Source organism: Myxine glutinosa, chromosome 8 (genome assembly GCF_964187855.1).
Source record: "Myxine glutinosa chromosome 8, kmMyxGlut1.1, whole genome shotgun sequence".
Classification (NCBI taxonomy): Eukaryota; Metazoa; Chordata; class Myxini; order Myxiniformes; family Myxinidae; genus Myxine; species Myxine glutinosa.
The window spans coordinates 43,975,942-43,998,275 of record NC_136268.1 but is presented as its reverse complement, the minus strand read 5'-3'; positions in this window follow the sequence as shown (position 1 = coordinate 43,998,275).

Below are 22,334 nucleotides of genomic sequence, written 5' to 3'. Positions count from 1 at the left end.
GAAATGGAGGTTTTGGGGATGGGAAGGAAAGGGAGATTTTGGGGATGGGAAGGAAAGGGGATCTATTCTCTTTCACTGGTGCAATGGAGTATTTCAATTAATGGAAGACACAGCCTTACACTAATACACATAATAAGGATATAACTGTAAAAAAAAGATATATCGTGTCCTGCATGTATGTTTTATGGACTAACTACGGGAACGCCCTTTGACCTTTATACAACCACAAATGGAGGGAGGAGGGGTGATATTTTACAACAACCTTTTACAACAACATTTTACCACGACAATAAAATAAAAAAACATTCTCATATCCACAACACTGCACCCTCCTCCCCTTAGGCACGTCCCGGGCCTATAACTTTTACCTTAGTGTGGCACGTAGGTGTAGTTACATCTACTTTTAACCTGACCCTGAGTGCGACAGTTTTAAAACATAAATAAATGTGTCCCGCTGCTCCATTGCACCCTGCCTAACAGACTTACGCCCACAGTTAACCGAATTGCGGAATGGTCTTCAAACTATACACTGACGGTGGGAAGCATTATTTACAATGACGCTATTTTTATTTACAAAACTAACCCAGGACCTGTGATTGTTCTTTCTGGGGGGAGACAGTCTGCTCTGCATCGACGTACCATGAACGCACCCAAAAACGCACCAATACAAGCACCAATCGGTGCAGTCACCATAGTTCATCAGTGTTCCATAAAAATAAAATCAACAACCCCTAACCCTGCAGGTGTCTCTTGCTCTTCGGCTCCCTCTGCTGGTGATTATTATTTGTCTTCCAGATGTTGTCATTTTCATTTTGCTTTGCTTACTGGCGGCCTATTTGTATTAAAACTTGCACCCAATGTGTCCTTTTTATTTATTTTAGTTATGGCCCACAGGGCCGACTAGTGTGGTTCACCTGTGGGGCATCGGTGCCCTGTGGCCAAGGTCCGCCAGCAAGATTTCAGGCCCTCATGGCCGGTTCCAGCAGAGGGGCCATGCCCCAACCCATGGGGTCCATAAGTGGTGCTCGGCCACAGGCATGTGGTCCATAATGTGGTGCATCGATGCAGACAGCTGGTTCTGGGAATTTCGGGCGCACAATGGCCGACCCACGCACGCTCCCCTCGGCACCCAATGGCGCACAGGTCATGTGGGAGACAAAAGGGGAAAGGCAATTGAGCGAGGGGTAAGGTCACAAGGGTACACATCAATAAGGCAATGCAAGGCGAAATGCGTACGGAGGGCGAAGTGAGAAAGCTCGTCCCTACCGTACGTCACCCCCCTGTCACCTACCCTACCCTTGCCCTTACCCCATATGTACAAAAATCTACACATTTACAAATTCGTCACTACTGTCACGTCTTCCCCATATTTCCCCTATACCAAATTCGTCTCCACAATCCCTCTACTTCAAAATTTGCCATCACCAAATTCATCATCAATCCTCATAAGGAGGCAGAGATGGAACATCAAAGCACAATGTCACACCCACGTCATGATGCGTCTCACAATCCAAACATTTGCATCATAAAAAATAATCAAAACATGGCATGGTGTGGAGTACCTGTCACCTCAGGTGAGTGGATGCAGATGGTGCGAGGAGATCCTTCATCCTAACTATTTTCTAAATGACTTTAACACACTTTACACTACCCGGGGTCTTTCCCTGCCAATCCATTGGCCAACTTACACTATGGGTTCTAATAACCAATTCCCATTGACCAAACTGTGGTGCTTCTCAATTTGGGGTCTCACTCCCCCGATTCATCTCCCGGTGCCTTCGCACAATTTCTGGGCTGCGACGTGTAGCTCTCCCAGCAGGTCTACCCACCTGCACACCTCCACCACTGCAGTTGCCACCCGAGCTTACCTAGCTCCTCACCCTAACCTAACTAACTGGGGGAAGCCCCTCCTGGCTCTGTCACCCCACTCGGTGCCCTCTGGCACTGGGCTACCCGGGTCCGTCCTCCGGATCCTCGGGCCCCATCCACAACTACCGGCTCCCAGAGCCCACCTGCGGCCTCACCTGGCCGACATCCTCACAGTGGTGGAGTGCCCAAACCAACTACACACACTAACAGGCTACACGCCCCGCCATTTCCACGACACTAATGCACCCATCCAAAGACCATTCTTTCACCTCGCACCACAGATGCCAATATCCAACCACAATTTACCTGTACCCTCTACCTAACACTTACACTACCCGCCCCGGGTATCCATGATGGGGGTCCACTCTTCCCCCATTCACACCTTCGCACCATCCACTCCACTCCACAATTTCCACCATACTCACTCCACGACCATCCATTCCAATACTCCATACCATTTATTCCATACACCTGTCCTTCATTCACCTGTCGTTGCACACTATGCAATCCTACCTGGTGCCACCTGCACCCTCCTTTCTTCCTGGACCATTTGGTCAACACAACACGCAATCACCACTACTCCCTCATACACTGCTCCACACACCTGTTCAGTTGCACACCTGTGCAATCACACCTGTTCCATTCTCACCTGTTCAATCCTCACACACACGGCTTCATCTCAGCTAACTACTCCCCTCTGAAACTTGCGCTTCCCAGTCGTCCCTTTAAACTATTGCGCTCCCACGTCATTATAATCCACACTAATCTACCTGCGTCCCCACTACAGGTATCAGTCACTATCTAAACCTTAACGTTACCTAATGTCATCTTCGCTAGATCCCTATCAATATAACCTAACCCACCCGGGCTAGTTTTCACTGCCATACACCCCATAATCTATTGCGCATTTGCCCCACCTGTGAGGGATGGTGGATTTGCCATCCCACCACATCGGGGGTCTCTCACTATCAATTTTGTTCGTCCAGATTCCAACCAATTCAAAAATTTTCCATTTACTGCCAATTCTACTCACTTTTCTAAATTTCGTATCAAATCACTATCACTATCACCATCACCCGTCTACTTATTACATCCTCTCGGTGCGCCAATTCACGTCTACAGCTCGGCTTCGTACAGCCGAGCCATGAACGCGGGTTCTTTTGTGCCAGCGGCTGGATACGTCCCGCATTCGTGGCAGGGACGGGGGCTTACCCGTGCCGAGATCCCACGCACCACCTCGGCGTGGAGCCATCCAATGTCCCGATCTCGACCTGCCGGCACGTCTCAATAGAAAGTGGTCGCCATGGCGACCCTTCCTATCGGGCTGCCCGCTCCGCCTAGTGGAGCCCGGACGCGGCCGTTCCACGCGAGGCCCAGCGTGGATCGCGCACGGCGGTCCTTTCAAACCCGCCGTGGCTCGGATCCCCGCTGGTTCTCGCGCACGCGAAGCCCGGCACGCACGGAGGGCCCGATTCGGCTATAAGTCGCTCTAACCGCTAAACCGGTTACCGTCGATGCTTCACCTGGACGCTTGCATGCATACGCTACCCCTTTCTTGCTCATACATGCAGCCGTTTCCATGCTCCTCATCGTACCTCTTCTTACACACCTCGGTACACTCATTCCGCTCACCGACTTGGTCACACACCTGACCACCGAACACCTTGGCACACATTCGTCGCTCGCACACCTCACCAACACACCTCTTCGCGCCCCTTTCTCAGTCACCTCCTTTGTGACAATCACAGGTGTGCTCTCACCCGCACACCCAACCACGTGCCTCACTACCAATTCCAGCGTGCATTCCCACTCACGCTCTACCATTCCAGGTGTGCATCCTTCCATTCCAGGTGTACATCCTCGCTCACCTGCCACAACCAACTCACGCTCCGTGTCACTCTCACTACTCTCACCTCCACTCTCGGTCGCGCACTCACCCTTACTCTCGACAGCGCACTCTTTCCTCATGCACCTGTCCGTTACACACCTTTCTCGCGCACACTCTTCCGCACATTGTCCCGTTACACCCTCTGTAACACTCACCACAGGCATGCATTCTCCCTTACTCTTGACAGCATGCGCTTTCCCCATGCACCCGTCCGTTACACACCTTTCTCGCGCATCCTCTTGCGCACACTTTTTCGTTACTTCCTCCGTAACACTCACCACACCGCGCTTCCCTGTGCTCCCTCGCACACGCGCTACGACCGACTCACTCCTGACGGCACACTCACTCCTCGGCGTGCACTTTTTCCTCACACACCCCATGGTCGGACATTCTCGCACACCTCTTTTTTCGCACACCTGACCTGTCGCACACTTCACCAACGGCCTCTCACGAACACCCGGATCCAAACCAATCCCCAAGCCGACTGAAGCTTTCCTCACATCATATACATTGCCACTCACCTCCGTACCTCGTCTCCGCTCCTCCTTTGCCACCTGCAAACTCTTTATTCGGTTAGTGAGCATCACATCATGAGTTGAGCACCGACCTTGCACCAATTCCATTACCTCCTCCTGGATTTCTCTCTTAGTTTCTGTCCGTCTCTTCTTAATTTCACTCACCTCTTCTTCCACTTCCTCTAATTTTTGTTTAACCTCTTTTATTTCTCGGTGCGTCTCCTCAAGTTCGTCCTCTAAAGCTACCGTGACCGTTTCGATGTGCGTCCTCACCTCTCGGTCCTTCGTCTCCATCACTTCTGTCACCTCCTCCAACTTCTTCGTCAACCCCTCATGTACCATCTGACATTCCTTTTGTGTTGCTATTAATTCGTTTTTAATGTCCTTTTGTGTCGCTTTCAAACCCCCGATGATTGCAGTGTTCTTTTCCACTTGGTCCGCTAGTTCCCTTTGTCCGACTGTCAGCTGTTCTACTCCCTTCGTCAGATCTTCTATTCCCCCCTGTAACCTAGCCGTATTATTCCTCACCTCTTTCTCCATACGCTTCTCACCTCGCTTTACCTCCTCGCGTAGCCCCGAGACCTCCTCACTCACACCTCGTCGTATCTCCTCCATCTCCCTTGTAGATGCCACCCTCATCTGTTCCAATTCATCCCTCTGAGCATCCAGTTTACTTTCTAACCCGATTTGCACCTCCTCTATCTGGTTCCCCATTCGTTTGATTTCCCAGGCAGATTGTTCCCCTATTTCCCGCAATTTGTCCTCCATCCTATTTTCTAACCCCATTAACCCATTTTTCACCTCTTTTATCCCGTTGTCTATCCCCTCAAAATTATTGTCTAACTTCTCACCGGTACCCCTCGCTTCGTCCCTCATTACCCCCATTTGGTTTCCCATTACCCCCATTTGGTTTCCCATTCGCTCACTATCAGCCCTCATTCCCACAATTTGGTTTCCCAACCGCTCACCCTGAGCATCCATTTTTGCCATCATTTGAATCATAAAGACTCGCATGTACTCTGGCATCTCTGGCTCGGCTGCCGCGACCATGGGCGTGGCTAAATTTGATGCCGCTGTAACCACGTGCGCGAGAGCGCCATTTTGTGCACCTGATACCCCCTCAACCGCCTCCTCATTGCTCCCCTCCATTTGATCCTGGGTTAGTCCTAACCCCTCTATCTCTCCCACCGGCATCCCGTCGCCTTGACCAGCCATGGCGCGATTTCAAAATTCGGGTTTTGTAAAACAAAACAATTTTCGTACGCTCCAAATTTTGACCAATTTTTTTTTTTAGATGTTTTAAAAATTTGGTTCGGGCCCCGAATCTCACTCCCAGACACCAATTCTTACAGATCGCGGTTTAAGATGTTAGTTACCGAGCGGTTTGGTATTGCCGCGACCGTTACAGGATCCCTGACTCACCCGATTCACCCAGAACTTTGGCCGTATCGCACCACAGCTGCTCAATGAGGGAAAAGACAAAAACGACGCAATGCAAGAGGAAAAGGAATAAAACGAGAAGACGTACAGACGAGTAATGGGGTTTATTATTTACACACACAAGCAAAAAGGAGCAATCAAGTTTTATTTACAACACATAAGACGCAGGAGACACAGTGCAAATTTTAGCTTACCTACAGACTTAATTAAATACCCAGGGACAGAACAAACAAAACAAACTCACGTATACAAGAAGGATGGAATGGAATGAATGTTGGAAGGAGGAATGGGAAGGTTCAGCTGGGGGCAGATGGTTCGGGCTTGATCCCGCACGGGACGTCGGCTGGACCTCGACGGCCACCGATGCCACCGCTATTTGGTCCCCGTGGGGTAACGGGTTGAAGCTGCCTGGTGGAGTCAACGCTGCCTCTCTTGCTCAGCTCAGGGCGCGTCTGCCGTCTCTGGCGCAACTGCTGGTAATGGCCCTTGGCACCTTCTCTCTCTTGGCCCTGGTGTCTCCTCACCATTGACAACTCAACGCGACCAACGCAACCACTGACCCCTCGACGCCACCACTTCTCACCACCGACTTCTTACCACCGCAACCAACGCAACCACTGACCCTCCTCTGGCAACCGACTCAGACCAACTCACTACTCACTTCCGTTTGCGCCTTTTATAGCGCCTCCAGCGATTACGCCGCCGGCGTTTTGGACACGCCCATCGGGGTGCTCACCTCGGCCCTGGTTGGTCGCGCGACCCTCGGGCTCCGCCCTGGATGATGACGGGCGGGCACGCCCCTCCTCCCCTCTGACGAGGTGGAGACACGCCTTTCTTCTCCGACTCAAGCACATGGTCAATGGCGGTTATTGGAGGGGAGGTGATTGGGAATCGAGGGCTCAGCAATGACGAGAGGGGATGTAATATGGAAATGGAGGTTTTGGGGATGGGAAGGAAAGGGAGATTTTGGGGATGGGAAGGAAAGGGGATCTATTCTCTTTCACTGGTGCAATGGAGTATTTCAATTAATGGAAGACACAGCCTTACACTAATACACATAATAAGGATATAACTGTAAAAAAAAGATATATCGTGTCCTGCATGTATGTTTTATGGACTAACTACGGGAACGCCCTTTGACCTTTATACAACCACAAACGGAGGGAGGAGGGGTGATATTTTACAACCTTTTACAACAACATTTTACCACGACAATAAAATAAAAAAACATTCTCATATCCACAACATATACATATATATATATATATATATATATATACATATACATATATATATATATATACATATACATATATATATATATATATATATATACATATACACATATATATATATACATATACACATATATATATACATATACATATACACATACATATACATATACACATATATATATACATATACACATATATATATACATATACACATATATATATATACATATACACATATATATACATATACACATATATATATACATATACACATATATATATACATATACACATATATATATATATATATATATATATACATATACACATATATATATATATATATATATATATATATATATATATATATATATATACATATATATATATATATACACACACACACATTATTATATCTTTCATGCACCAGTTAATCCCACCTTATTATGGGATCAAACGCAAAAGTTTTTCCTCTCCACCCCCACAACCCTACTCTGTCCTGCATAGAGGGGTGTGGAGAGGAAATGAGAGGACTATGAAAGAAGCACCACCACTTCTCTCATATCCTTCTCCAACACTTCCTTCCATCTCAGTGTTGGTCTGCCCCTTCTCCTCCTGCAAACCGAATCCATATCAAAGACCTACTAGACCACATCCCCAAACTCCCTCTTGAGCACATTCCTCAACAAACTTACCTCGTGTGCCTCTTCACTAACATTCCTTACTTCTGCCCACCTCCTGATAGTCTCATTCATCTTCTTTTTACCCCACCAGCCGTCTCACCATTTGCGTTTCCAATTAGGATTTAGTTAATTTAGTTTGCACGTCAATATATTGCCAGTTGCCACGCTTATATATCTAATTGATAATATAGTGACGCTGGATGTGCAATTATCCGATCCAAAGAAAACCACAGCGACGTGGGTAAAACACGAGGAATTGAATTGCAACAGGGGAGGGTGGCAAAATAATCGATAAGTCAATGAAAGAGCTGACGGATCGCTTAATCTAGACACAGAGAGCTCACACCTACCTTAAAACGAACTCTTAACCACACCAGAATTGGACAAGGAACACAAGACAAAGCAGGGATAGTGAGAACGAAAAGAATGAAAATGGTTGAGGGAGTCCTCCCTTTTTTGGGTCACCCGAGGATGTGTGGCTTGGGGTGAGCCAGTCCCAGGTAAGCTGGTCCGGTGCAATCACGCTGCTCGAACCTCAGCTCTTGCCGCCACTCATTCTGCCCAGCTCTCAGGCCCCGACACATAACTGACCTTTTCGGACGCCATTACCTCCAAACACGAAATTAAATAAAGGTGCCAAGAGAATAAGAAGAAGCACATGCATGGTTGGGGAAAAAACACAAAAGGCTGGTGTGAAGCCAAGGGCCTTTCTGCACAATCGATCCTGGAAACACTAATTGGGATATTTAAGGGACATCTAACATTTGTGATGTGATAACTAACAAATGAATCAGCTAATCCATTTTCATTACAATGTATGTATGTGTATATTTTATATTTTAAAAACATAATGAAGCTGCCTGTGTATGAAGCCTCGATTCTATTGGCTGAAGCATATTGTTGTGTCACCCGCGATTAACACCGCAGGATGAGGGATAGCCGGTCGGTCTTTACTCCGTGGCGAGCAAGCCGAGTTGTTGGCGGTACTATTTGGCGTGCGCGGGACGGGACCAAAGTGCTTACCTCAGATTGAACCACACGGGGTTTAATCCAAAACACACAGAACGAAGAAACATGACACACAATTGAAAATGCAACACAAATGAATTTAATGAAATAATGCAAATACAAATGAACGGTGAAGAAAATTGAATATTTCCTAATGTGAGACGTCTCCACTCAGACATGGAAAGAGACAGGGGAATGATTAAAGAAAATAAAAGAATCCCCCCCCCCCCCCCCTTTTTTGCCGGCACTCAGCTCTGGTCTTGACGAGCACTTTGGTAGGGTCGGTCGACGAGAGGACCGCGTGTCGAAGCGCCCAAATAATGGTGCCGGTCAATCGCGCCAGCACACCGAGCCATGCAACAGGCATCCAAATGTCTCCCGCTCAATACCGGGCCAGCCAGCACAACACGGTCCCCAGCTCCCCCAAAGAGCACCAAGTCAGCCAACACCCCCTCCTTCCACGTGGCAAAGGCTCCACAAAGCTCCAAAATGTTATCTTCATGAAAAGCGGACACGAGCCAGCCGCTGCAGAGAGCCAGAGACAACAACGTCCGCCCACCACAAAGCCAGCACGAGAGAAAGAGCGAGACAAAGAGACGCCTTCTTTTTCTTTTCTCCTGTTCGTACCTTCGCTCGGACATTACCCCAACCAATCGCGGAGTTCCACTCAATCGCTCCATGGTCGGGCTCGACCAATGACGAAGCTTGGGGCGTGGTCTGCCTGTTACAATAGTTTCCATGCCCCTCGTCCCACTCTGGGGGTGTGGCCTTGTTCCTTTGTCGTTTGGTGGGGCGGCGTTTACTTGTCGCAGTTTATGCTGGTAGTTGTGGTTTAATGGACCATCGTTGTTATTGTTGTTGTTGTAATTGTAAAGATGTGGGTTTTTGTGGCCGGCCTGTTATTATTGTAAGAACATAGGGGAAATCACAGGAGGCAATCACATCCTGGGGAGAATAATCTTAAACCCGAGAGTTAATTAGCATGTCTTCACTCCCCGTTTAAAGAACACATAAACATAAGCTCACAGTTTTTCTACTTAAATACATTTAGATTGGGTTCCTACTCGCATGCGATCCATGCTACCCTACACAGTTCTATCTCCACTATGGTATTTCATCACCTACCCCCACAAACGTAACAATATATACTGGACTGCTCATTCCAATGTTGCTTGAAAAAGGATTTTAACAATTTTTATGGGGAATTTTTTATTTCAACCAAAATTTTAAATCACTTCTCTGATATACAACGTTTTTGGTTTTGTTGAATTAACCTGCTGCTATTGCAAACCAAATATTTTGAGGATGTCAAATACAAGATGCAACAACATATAGTTGGCCATTTGTGAAAACTGTATTATGTAGGTACACTCCAACTCTTTGCAAAGTTGATCTTGAACTTGTTTTTTTGATTGCCAAGCCAAATGTGAGCTGCACTGGGAACTGACGTAATTACCAAACAAATGGGGAGGATGACGCATCAGTGGGCTGCATTGCAATTTGCCGGGAAATAGCACCGTTTTGTGTGATCCTTCAATTGTTGCCTGCAGTAGTTGTCCATTGATGATGATTGGTGACCCTTCTGTATTTTCACACTATTCAGCCTTGACAACTTTGGCTAAAACCGAAATTGCATAAATACCTTCATTTATCATATGCAGTCACGTGAAAAAGTAAGTACACCCCATGCAAAGTTTTGACTTTTTCAACATATTTCAACATACAGCTATTTGATCTTCATTTCAACAATATTGATAGATAAAGGTGATATAATATAACAAATATCATGAAACATTTACATTTTGTAGTCCGTTGTATAATTTAAATAAACATAAATGCAAATTTCGCATGTGGAAAACGTAAGTACACCCTTGGCTCTAATAGGTGGTATTGCCCCCTTTGGCAGAAACAACCTCAAGTAGGCGTTTCTTACAACTGTCCACCAGTCTCTGACATCGACTGGGAGAAATTTTTGTCCACTCCTCCATGCAGAATTCTTTCAGCTGTGCGATGTTTGAGGGGTTTCTTGTATGCACAGCTCGTTTCAAATCCCCCCACAACATCTCAATGGGATTTAGATCTGGGCTTTGACTTGGCCATTCCAGAACCCTCCATTTCTTTCTTTTCAGCCATTCCTTGGTGGATATACTGGTATGTTTAGGGTCATTGTCATTTTACATGGTCCACCTTCGGTTGAGCTTCAACTTTCCGACAGATGGCCTCACATTATCCTCAAGCCACCCTCTGGTACAATGAAGAATTCATAGTGGATTCTATGATGGTGAGCTGCCCAGGCCCTGATGCAGCAAAGCTGCCCCAAACCATAATATTTCCACCGCCATGCTTTACAGTTGTTATCAGGTTCTTGTGGTCAAATGCTGTCTTTGGTTTTCGCCAAACATGTCTTCCGGTACTGTGGCCAAATAGCTCTACCTTTGACTCATCTGTCCAGAGCACATTGTTCCAGAAGTGCTGGTCTTTGCCTCGGTGTTCATTGGCAAACTTTAGTCTTGCCCTGATGTTCTTTCTGAACAGCAAAGGTTTCCTCCTGGCACACCTCCCATGTAGATCAAATTTGTGCAGCCTCGTCTAATGGTAGACTCGTGCACTTTGACATCAACAGTGGCAAGAGCTACCTGTAGGTCCCGTGATGACATTCTGGGGTTCTTAGAGACTTCTTTCAGCATCTTGCGGTCTGCTCTCGGCCTGAACTTGCTGGGGCGGCCTGGCCTGAACAAGTTGGCAGTTGTTTGGAATCTTCTCCACTTGTAGATGATCTTCCGGACAGTCGAATGATTGATTTCAAATTGTTTGGAGATCTTTTTGAATCCCTTCCCAGACTCGTAGGCATCTATAACCTTCTTTCTGAAGGCCTCAGAGAGCCATTTTGATCTAGGCATGGTGACGCCGCATACTTCAACAACAAAGAGCAAACCAAAGTAAATGTCTGAGGTTTAAATAAGACAGGTTTCTCCAAGATCCTCTCTAACGATGTTCTAATCATTTGCACCTGAGCTGGTGCACCTGATACTAATTTTAGGTATTTGAAGTCGTGATAAATGTAGGGGTGTACCTACTTTTTCCACATGCGAAATTTGCATTTATGTTTATTTAAATTATACAATGGACTACAAAATGTAAATGCTTCATGATATTTGTTATATTATATCACCTTTATCTATCAATATTGTTGAAATGAAGATCAAATAGCTGTATGTTGAAATGTGTTGAAAAAGTCAAAACTTTACATGGGGTGTACTGACTTTTTCACGTGAACGTAAATTGCTTATCCCTTTATTTGGGTGGTGTATTGGCCAGACTGCTGCTTGTCTTTGTCGAATAGCCTGTCATTGCGTTATTTGCGGTATTATGTGGTTTCTTCCGTGTGAGACGTAATCCGCGGCTGATGCTCACCATTAAAGCCAGGTGGTGACTTTTTGCATTTAATGGACGAGTTTGGTCCTCATTGGTTAGATTTTTTTTTATTGTATGCCGTTCTTATGAGAACAAATAACTCTTATAAGGGCAGCATGGTGTTGAAGTCGTGAGGAGTCACTCCTGTGGAGGAGGGGTCCAATTGTATGACCATGCATTCTGACCCTTCAGAGTTAGTATGTGTGTGTTTTGATGATTAATCATGTATTTCGGGCTGTGGTGCATGTGTCAAGAAACAACTCTTGGCTCTTAAAAGAAGTTCCACCAACAGCCTGAGAATGACGATCTTTATTAATACCAACTTATACAGATCCGGAGGAAGCGAACTTTCTACAGCACGACTTGCCCTCATGCCACGTTCAGCCCTTCCTAAAAATGCATTGATTCACAGTTCACTTAAATAGGAACACGCTTATCAGAAAATCTCCGAGAGAACAAAGGAACTGGCGAGAGTTCCTCCCACCGTTATCCCTAGCCACCACCGTTATCCGCTCTGTCATTCGGGGGAGTGCAGCACGCACCTTATCATTCGGACCAGATGTAGTTTCAAAGCTCTGAGGTGACAGAAAATGTAACTCACAGAGAGAAGAGTGCATGCTTGGCCCAGATAAGACCATTATTCAAAGGTTTATGTATACAATCCGAGCATTTTACATGAAGCTACACATTCCAAGCGCCTTCCATCCGCGGCTCAAGGCGCCGTCTGCGGACCGAATGGAGAGAGTTTATGACCGGGCTTATCTTGCATCGAGAGGGCACACGGAGGACGAGCCATCCGTCCAGCACGAAATGCATCGAGTACTTTCCCATTTATCCACAGCAAAGCGAAAACCCCTTTATTTCCTTATGAAAAACATTAAGCAACATTTTAAATCATAACATATTATTCGACCGACGTCTTATACAGAATTCTAAGCAATAACGAATCTACGACTTGACATTCCTTCCTCTTGTCTCGTCGAGACAAAGTATCTTAAGAGACAACGTGCCACATCGGGCTTTATTGAAAAATAATTGTGTAATGCGGGTATCTCCCAAGGGCATACCGTGCGCCCATAGCGCCTCGCCCGTGCATTTGGCGAACGTGTCGTGCGGTGCGTGCTTGGAACCCGAGGGCTCAGAACATGAAAGTCCATTAACGTTTCGGATCCACAACGAAGGCGTCTGGTCCAGATGAGGTTCTGCTCCGCCAGAGGGCCCATCACCTCCCCTGCGGAACTTGCTCCCCCCACCCTTTGCAGACTCAGTCCTTGCAGATCTTCGAAGTTAATCAACGATCATGCCCATGAGGTCCCTCACGTGCTGCTGTTCTGGGGAATACATAATATTGTCAGTATCTTGTGTCTCAATTTCCTGGTCAGGGTACAGAGCGTAAAAATCCGATTCACTTGAAGCATTTGAACTTAAAACATATGAAGCAAAGAGGGGAACTTCCTTTATGTCAAAGTCTCCCATGGGCGCCTGGTCGGCTTGCGGGTCTAGGATATCCACGTCGGGTCCCTCGACCGCCAGGCCCAGCGTCGCAATCAGATCCATAGTTGGGTCGGAAGGGGGCGTGCAGCTGTCAGCTTGTAATACATAAGCAGCGTTAGCCAGTACACGCAAGGGGTTTATAGCACAAGTATCACAGTCATCACAGACACCGTTACAGGCAGCAGCCAGTTCCCACATGGGATCCACACAAGTATCACAGTCGTCACAAAATTCAATGCAATTTTCTGGAGCGCTGGTCGCAACTGCCTTGTTGAAGGACCCATTCAGGTCGACGGCCTCTGTGGTCAGAACCATAGTCGTTGTCGGCGGCTTCTTCACTTTCCATCCTGTAAAATACTTTCTCATACAGAGGAGGACTAGAGATTTCATTAGTGCCCCCCAAATTACTACCCCGATTATCACAGCCAGTGCGGTCAATAACCACTTCACTATGGTGCCCGTCCATCCCCGGAACCAGTCAGTGAGCCAGCTAAATTTATAAGAATTTTCGCGCGCGATCCGATCGATCGTCAGGGCGTGGCTAGTTTCCCTTAGTCTCACTATTGCGGCTGACACTCCTTCAGATGGATCGGGTATGTAAGTGCAACATTTTCCCTCTATTATTCCGCATACCCCTCCTTTCTCTGACAAGAGCATGTCCAAAGCCACCCGATTCTGCATCACCATTGTACGCATGTGAATCACCGTATCCAATAGTATGTCATGAGCCGTAGCGGTGTCGTTTGCCACCTTTTCTAGGGCCAAAGCCAATTTATCTATCCGGAAACTATCCATGACTGTGCCCGCTCCTGGGAAGAAGAAACCAAACACCTTTTCCCATAGGCTCCCGTGTAGTTTAGTGGTTCCATCTTCGTTCATGACTGACCTCTTATAACGCCTGTCCAAGGACTTTGGGTCTAGCTCATCCAGTATCTCAACATCAGGAAGGACTGAACCCAGATAACATGTGCCCCCCCAATTATTTGGTAAATAGGGGTAAGCCTTGTCGCCGCATATAAACATTGTCCCATGGGGTGGGACCAGGTGGGTGGATAAGCACCGGAGTCCCTTTACCACCCCATTAATCCTACTAACCCCCCTAGAGAATGTTATAGCCGTTATGTTGTGGTTGTGTTTATCTTGCAGTACTATTCGTAATGTAATCCCTGAGCTCCCTTGTCCCAGCTTCCCGGGGAGAGTGTAGGCGCATTCTGATTCTCCCATACGCAAGTGGCCGGAACCCTGGAGGCAGACCCTCCCTTTCTGTGGTTTGACCCAGACGGGGGCAGGCCTCTCGGCCACATGGGCAATCATTGACGGGCGATAATTAAATTGTCGATTGCAACTCTTGCCGTTGTCAACCCCTTCTCTTTCCAGCGTGGTGACTAAACATGGGGAATCGATAGGTTGTGAGCAGAGGTCATTGAGGGACAGAGGTAGCACTATCATGTGTATTCCTGTGGTGCCTGCTTGGGGAAAGTGCATGCACGACCAGCAGTGTGTCCTATTTTGAATTGTTGCCACCTCCCTGGCCACTTTCCAATATGTGTTTTCCCCCCTCTTTGGGGCCTTATCCTGGGGGTGTGGCGTGAGTATGTATTCGATGCATGGTGTGTGTTTAGTTTCGCCACTGGCCGCTCCTGGGGTCCAGACGCTGCACCGGACCTGCATAGTCATGCCTTTCTCTAGGCGCGTGCGTGTTTGTAGCTTAAAATCAGGGGTTCCCCATTTGTATCCTGGTTGGGCCAAGGTCTCAATGCTAGCTTGCCCGTTTTCCCGGAACTCTCGTTGCTTTTGTAGTACAATGCCAACGCGTCCAGGCCCTGCCGACAGTGCTAGCCATTTTACGCTTACCCAATTTGTGTGCAGGGCTTTCTGTTCGAAACATGGTAGTGATACTCTTTGTCCCCATGTTACGGTGAGGTGTCGGGTTTCGTTTTTGCATCTATTGGAATCGGAGCTTCCCCTAGCTGCTGTCGCTATCAATAGTATTGTACCTATGATTAGGCCCATCCTTACTGTGGTTGCTGTGGTGTAGTGTCTGGTGCTTGTATGGCCAACTTACAGTGCGTGGCGTGGATCCACGAGGTCTTGCCCTCGCAAAAGACTGCCGTTGATGTAGTCAGCAACACCTGGACTGGTCCCTTCCACCTTGGTTCCAAGGCGTTCTTGCAGGTGAAGTGCTCCACGAACACCTGGTCTTTTTCCTCTGGTGGAACACCTGGTCCACAAGCCTCCTGGGAACACCTGGTCTACAGGTCTCCAATTCATAGATTCAATTCATTCAATTCATAGTTTCATAGAACACCTTGTCTCCAATTTCCTAATCCACTTTTTCCAAGTGGATCCAATTTTATCCAATATTCAATTTTTAAATTCAATCCCATTTAATCCAGTCCAATTCAAATTAAATTCAATCCTTCTCTCAGCATCCCATTACCTGTTTCCAACATCAATAAAAATAAAATTATAAAATAATAAAAATCAATCATCTCAAATCTCAAATCAAATCAAAAAATCAATCAAAGTCATAAAAATCAATAAAATAATAAAAAATAAACGAAAATTACTTCAGCTAGAGTTTCAACTAGAATTACCACAAACAAACCACCATTAACCTCCATTAACACAAACAAACCACCATTAACCTCCATTAACACAAACAAACCACCATTAACCTCCATGAACCTCCCCCTATTATTTATTTATTTTCACGAATAAACAAATAATAGAAATAACCTGGTCTAATTCCAATTCCAATTATGGTCCGTTCTGGTGTCTGGTCACACACAATGTTTTCCTCACCCACTGTGATTCGCTCAAAATAGATTCTCACTGTTATGTCTGAAATTCGTCTCATGAAAACCCATTCAAGAGTCCGGTGTAACAGACAGACAAACACATAGACACGCCGAAGACCCCAGGGTACCCATCAAACTAGCTAGTCCGCAGATTCATAACACAGCGAAACATGTAACTTTACTAAAATAATCACTTACTCATAACTAATACTCATAATAACTCATAATTACTTATGTAATTACTCATACCAATACTTACTCAAAATAATGTAATATCCCAATCTTCACCCCCTATGCAAATCGAAGCACCCCGGACAATCCACAACCAATATCAACCACTGTAGCCGCCTTCCCGACTCCAGGCAGCCACACACAGCCACATACATCTCCACCCACGTCACACAAGACAACAGCCAACGAGTGTGTCCACCACACAGAAACCTTTGGCAATGCAACAACCGAACTCCCAGACAACCAACAACCAAAACATCCAATCCATCTCCATGGCTCACCAAGCGGTTCCAACTTAATCCAGCTTCACATACCGATTTCCCCAAAAAACTCGTGAAACTTCACCCCCATTCTGGAAAAACCCTGGACTAAACCCTGACACCCTAAATAACTTCAGACCCATCTCCAACCTACCCTTTCTGTCAAAAGTTTTGGAACGTGCTGTGGCCACTCAACTCAAACATCACCACTCTGCCAATAACCTGTATGAAACATCCCAATCCGGATTCTGCTCCAGCCACAGTACTGAAACTGCTCTCCTCAAAGTCACCAGCGACCTTCTCTCTCCTCTGACGCCGGCAACCTCAACATTTTCATCCTCCTCACCTCAACGCCTCCTTTGACATCATCAATCACACCATCCTCCTCACCCTGTTTAGACCAGCTTGTGCCTATTAAACCCAAATCAGTTCACTCCCAAGCCTACAAGGACCACCTACAGCACTACAAAGATGCCCTCTACTCCGCCTACTACTCTCAAATTATCCACTCTGGCTCCGGAATCCCAAAAGCACTCTTCTCTACAATAAACAAACTAAATAAACAAATAAATAAACAAACTTTACAACGTGAACAAACTCCTCAGCGCCCTGGATACCACCACCTGTCATTCAGAGTAGACAACAGCATCTCCTTCCTTCCATTCATCCAAAGCAAAATTGACAGCATCTACAACAGCTTAATCACCACAATTCGCTCTATCCTGACAAACTGCATCACTGAAATAAAATTCTGGCTTCAAATCAACTTCCTCGAACTTAACTATGATAAATCTAAATTAATCTTCGTTTGCCCAAAACCACTCACCAAATCCACCCATAACTTTGCCCCCAACATCGATGGTTTCTCAGTATCCACCTTCCCTCGCATCCGGAATCTTGGCATCCTCATTGACCAAAACCCTCTCCTTTGAAAAATACACTAAACAGATCATAAAGACAGCCTTCTTTCACCTTAAAACATCGCCTGTTTCCACTCTCACCAGTGAATACAAATGGCACCGGTATGTAGATGTCACACGTTATCAAAATGTATGGTGTTGGGATATATATCATCCACTGGATCGTAATTTCAACCATGCTTCTCCACTTGCAACCCAAATATTTTCCATGAAATAAATAAAATGAATTTTATGAATCTTCTCATTATTCGAAAGTTTACAAAATGTCCCAAATCTGTATATTATTTTCTACTGTGGTTATATTAAACCATTATTTTACAAAATCCAACTTTCAATAAACTGAAAAATGCTTTGCTGGACCCATGCAAGATTCATCACAAATTTTGCAAACTTCCCAAAGACATATCTTTCATTGCTTTTGAATTTGTGAACACACACGTTTCGTACTTCCACTCCATGTCAGGAACCATTTAGAATGGTGAAAATGAATTTCATAATAGACTTACCTCAGCCTCTAAAAGTATTTCCTACAATTTTCACGATTTAGAGGTCGAAATAGCAAACCAGTCCTTTTTGGGGCTAAAACTATCCTCAAATTCATTACATTTATACCCTCCTTTCTATTAATATCAACCATTTTCTCTCGCCATGGAATAGTCCACCACTCATATAAATAATCATAAGAGTTCTGCGAAACATCTCCATCTTTAAAACTTAGCCAACCATTTTTAAACCACATGTTTTCCCCCCAAAAAACAAGTCACATTCTTTGTATATTGCCAACATTGTTCATCGTTTAAGTATCATCCAGAACTAAATTTTTATAAACCATCAACTTGTAGATGCATTTATTTATATCCCATTAACCCAAGAACTCTCAATTGCTTGGTTATATTTTAGTAATGTCATATATCCATATTTCTTTTCCAAAATGTTCCTGATATACACATTAATCCCATCTGTCTTTGTTTACTAAACATACCATCCCACTGAGGCAGCTGCACCGTCACTTTACATAAACCCATGCTTTATATACATTTGTTTGCGTCGGTCACAATCCGCGTGGATTGTATCTGTCAGCCCGTCTGCAAACATCAATCACGTCGAATGTATTTCACACATATCAATTCTCATTTACCCATGACTTACACACCATTTTCAAAGCACACCATTTTCACCATTACTGTTGAAACCACTCTTCCTATGACAATTCAAGACACGCACGCAATTACTTACAACAATGCAACCAATGCCGTGCAAACAATTCCACGAATCGCAAATCTATGACCAATAATACACATACCAGAACCAGTAAATCGCATAACCAAAACGCAAACTGTAAACCCAACCAGAATTTGTACATTTCCAGATCAACTCAAATCAAGAAATCAACACAAATCCTTATTACCTCCAATCAACTCAAAATTAAATCAAACAATTCAAAACCAGATCGGATCAGCGATCAGAAATCACTTTTCCAATCAACACATTCCGAGCAACAATTCATTCAAAGCCACAATTATTTCAACACCAATGTACCAGATAAATCATACCAGATAAATCAACTCAGGGAAAATGCAATTTACCATGCACACAACACGATTTTATGCCCTTTAGCAGTTCACTGACACCAAGTCCAGCTCGATATCAGCAACCAAGCTTAAAAACACAACTCTCACCTTACTGTGACAAATAAGCAACCAACCTACTTCACACTAAAACAAATAACTTTTCATCACCCCAAATATCCTCCATTTACCATGACTATCCCCATTGCTCGATCACACACGTCACTGTGCTCGGCCCGGTTAAATTAAACTCAAGCGTACTGTACCTGACGCTTCCGGTCGGCACCGGAAATCTGTTTATTTCTTGAGACCCCTGACTTACCTATTTGAGACGTCAACGACAACCACAACAACAAACAGAACTCGATATTCTCTGTTCACTAATTACGTACATGATTTCAGTTATAACCCACAATATAATGTCCCGATATTCTCTGTTCACTAATTACGTACATGATTTCAGTTTTCGAATTGGGGTAACCAGCGTTTTCATTCCACAACTAATACAAGTCCGGCGACATTCCCGTCCTTGCAAGAACTCCACATCCGGACAGACAAATGACCATTATTGAAGCTCCGCATCGCCTAATGCCAGCTTCTACGAATCCAACAACCGTCACAATCCGCCCAGGGACGTCCGTGGGAGACGTGCTTTACAATACAACCCTCCTTACCACCTGGACACAACTGCAGTCCCAGTGCGCACCCAGAGTGCCCAATCCGCGATCCACAATTTTCTCAGGGCACACACCTCCTCCTTAAAATCCATGCCTCATTCTGAAATATAATCCTGAAATATCCTGAAATATAACTCCCCAGACAGACAAACACAACCACAACCTCCTCGCACCCACACCTTGGCACAAGCCACACCACATACCGACAGTTGAAACCTCGACCGTCCTCCTTCCTCGGATAAGCGTTATGTTGAAAACGTGACATTTCTGCTCGAATTATTGAATTTCCAATACTCTCCCTGCAGCGCCCGTGAGGCAGCTTGTCTCACATTATCTGCCCCCAGACCCATATGCACTTTAATAACTTAACCTTATCAGCATCGCTCGCCAGCAAACCCTTTGTCCGGCGCATCGATCAACACAAATGCATCGATGCACCTTCCAGCCGCCACTCCGCACCTTGATCTTGCAACAATATATATATTTCATCTGCTCACTGCTCTAGACAACCTAATCTACCTCAATCAGAGATCTCTCTGAATCTCATCATTCGCACTGTACCTTACTTACTGTATGAACAAGACTTCCTGTGACATTGCATGGCATGTATGTCGCAAGCGCCCACTATTCTGACATGGCTCATGACTCATGTCTGATTCTGGCATGAATGTGCTGGACAAATGGCTCACAGCACTCTTCTCTGAAACACACGAACGACTGACATGAACGTCTGACATGAACGTCCGACATCCAGCAAGGTCGCAATGACCCACAATGCATTTGGGCACACATCCTCCGAGCAACCTCATAGCAGTATTCTCCCCCTGTGCGGGACACATCCCCTCTGAGAGTGGGCGAGTTATCGCCGGCACTCTGGGCAAATCCCATGCTCTGAACCCAATTCAACAAACTCAACCACAACTGCTCTTATTTCCCATCCTGACAACAACAATTACAACGACAACTGCCCAAAACCGAGAGCCCCCCATTCAGCGCACACGTGACTCGCGGCTCGCTCGGCTCCTGCCCGAACGCACAATAACTCTACCCAAACTTCCACGGAGCCGCACGGCGGAAACACAGGTTTGTACCACACTTTAATTAAACGAACATCGCCAGGATTCTCGGATAGACGTTAATTTCACAACACACACGACAAAAATCCGATTTAAATTCAGAGATCGCCGATCGACCTGGCACAACCATCTCAACGCGGCGACGCCACGCCGCCCCCCGTCCTGGCGCGCACCCTCGTGCCTCCACACGAATCCCAACACTCCCGCCTCGCGGTTTCCTGCGAGGCCCGTAGCCGTGGCAACCAAACTGCGCGCCGCTCTCGAATGAGGGCCGTCATAACATTGAGCCGTCATAACAGTGAGCTGTCAGAACATTGAGCTGTCAGAACTCATCCCTAGCTCGTAAACATCGCAAAAAAAACAGGATCTCTGACGCTTTACCTCTCTGACCCAAAATGCACTACATGACATCATCATCCTAAAGGTGAGCTGCCTCAGGGATATATCCCACACATACAATCCACAATATCTGCCATTGAATGAACTCTTCGATTCAAGTCAAACACACATTTCGATTCAAATCCAAATTTCTGCCCGACTGCCGCTCGAAAGACAAAAGCAGCCCATCTTGTAACCATCTCCAAGAAACCGCTTCATATCAACAGTAGGTCGACAAGGGCACTCCGAGTGCTTTCCTGACCCGATTTATATCAATTCGCTTCCCAAACAACTCCCAAACAGATGAAAATCCGGACTCAGTTCAGGACCTCACCTGTTCCCTCGGATAGACGCTAAAATGGACATTCCCGGCCTGAATTTCCCGCACGTCAAGCAGACCACTTACAATGCTTCACACCGAAACCCTCTGCTTTGCATATGTCATACAGACAAATACATTGGCCAGATACACACGTCAATTAATATCCCAATATACATTCATTCCTCATTCATATACCAGTGAGTCTCCCAGACTTCGCGCGAAAATCAGATCGACTCAAATCATGCCTTTCTCCAGCCACTCCCATGTACAATCTTTGCTCATTCATGTTACGTCTCTCATTCAAGGAAAAGGATTTTCTCTTGGGACGGGTTGGACGGGGTGGGTTGAGGTAAAAAAGGGAAGGCAGGGCGGGGGGTGTTGGGGTGTTGCCTAGAGCCCCGGGACTGAGCTCAGGTCTTGGGGGGGTGGGGGGTGTTGCCTAGAGCCCCGGGACTGAGCTCAGGTCTTGGGGGGGGGGTGGGGGGTCTTGGTCTGGCATCTGGTCCAGCGGCATCAACCGCTGATTTACTTGCTTAACTGCTTACTTAATTG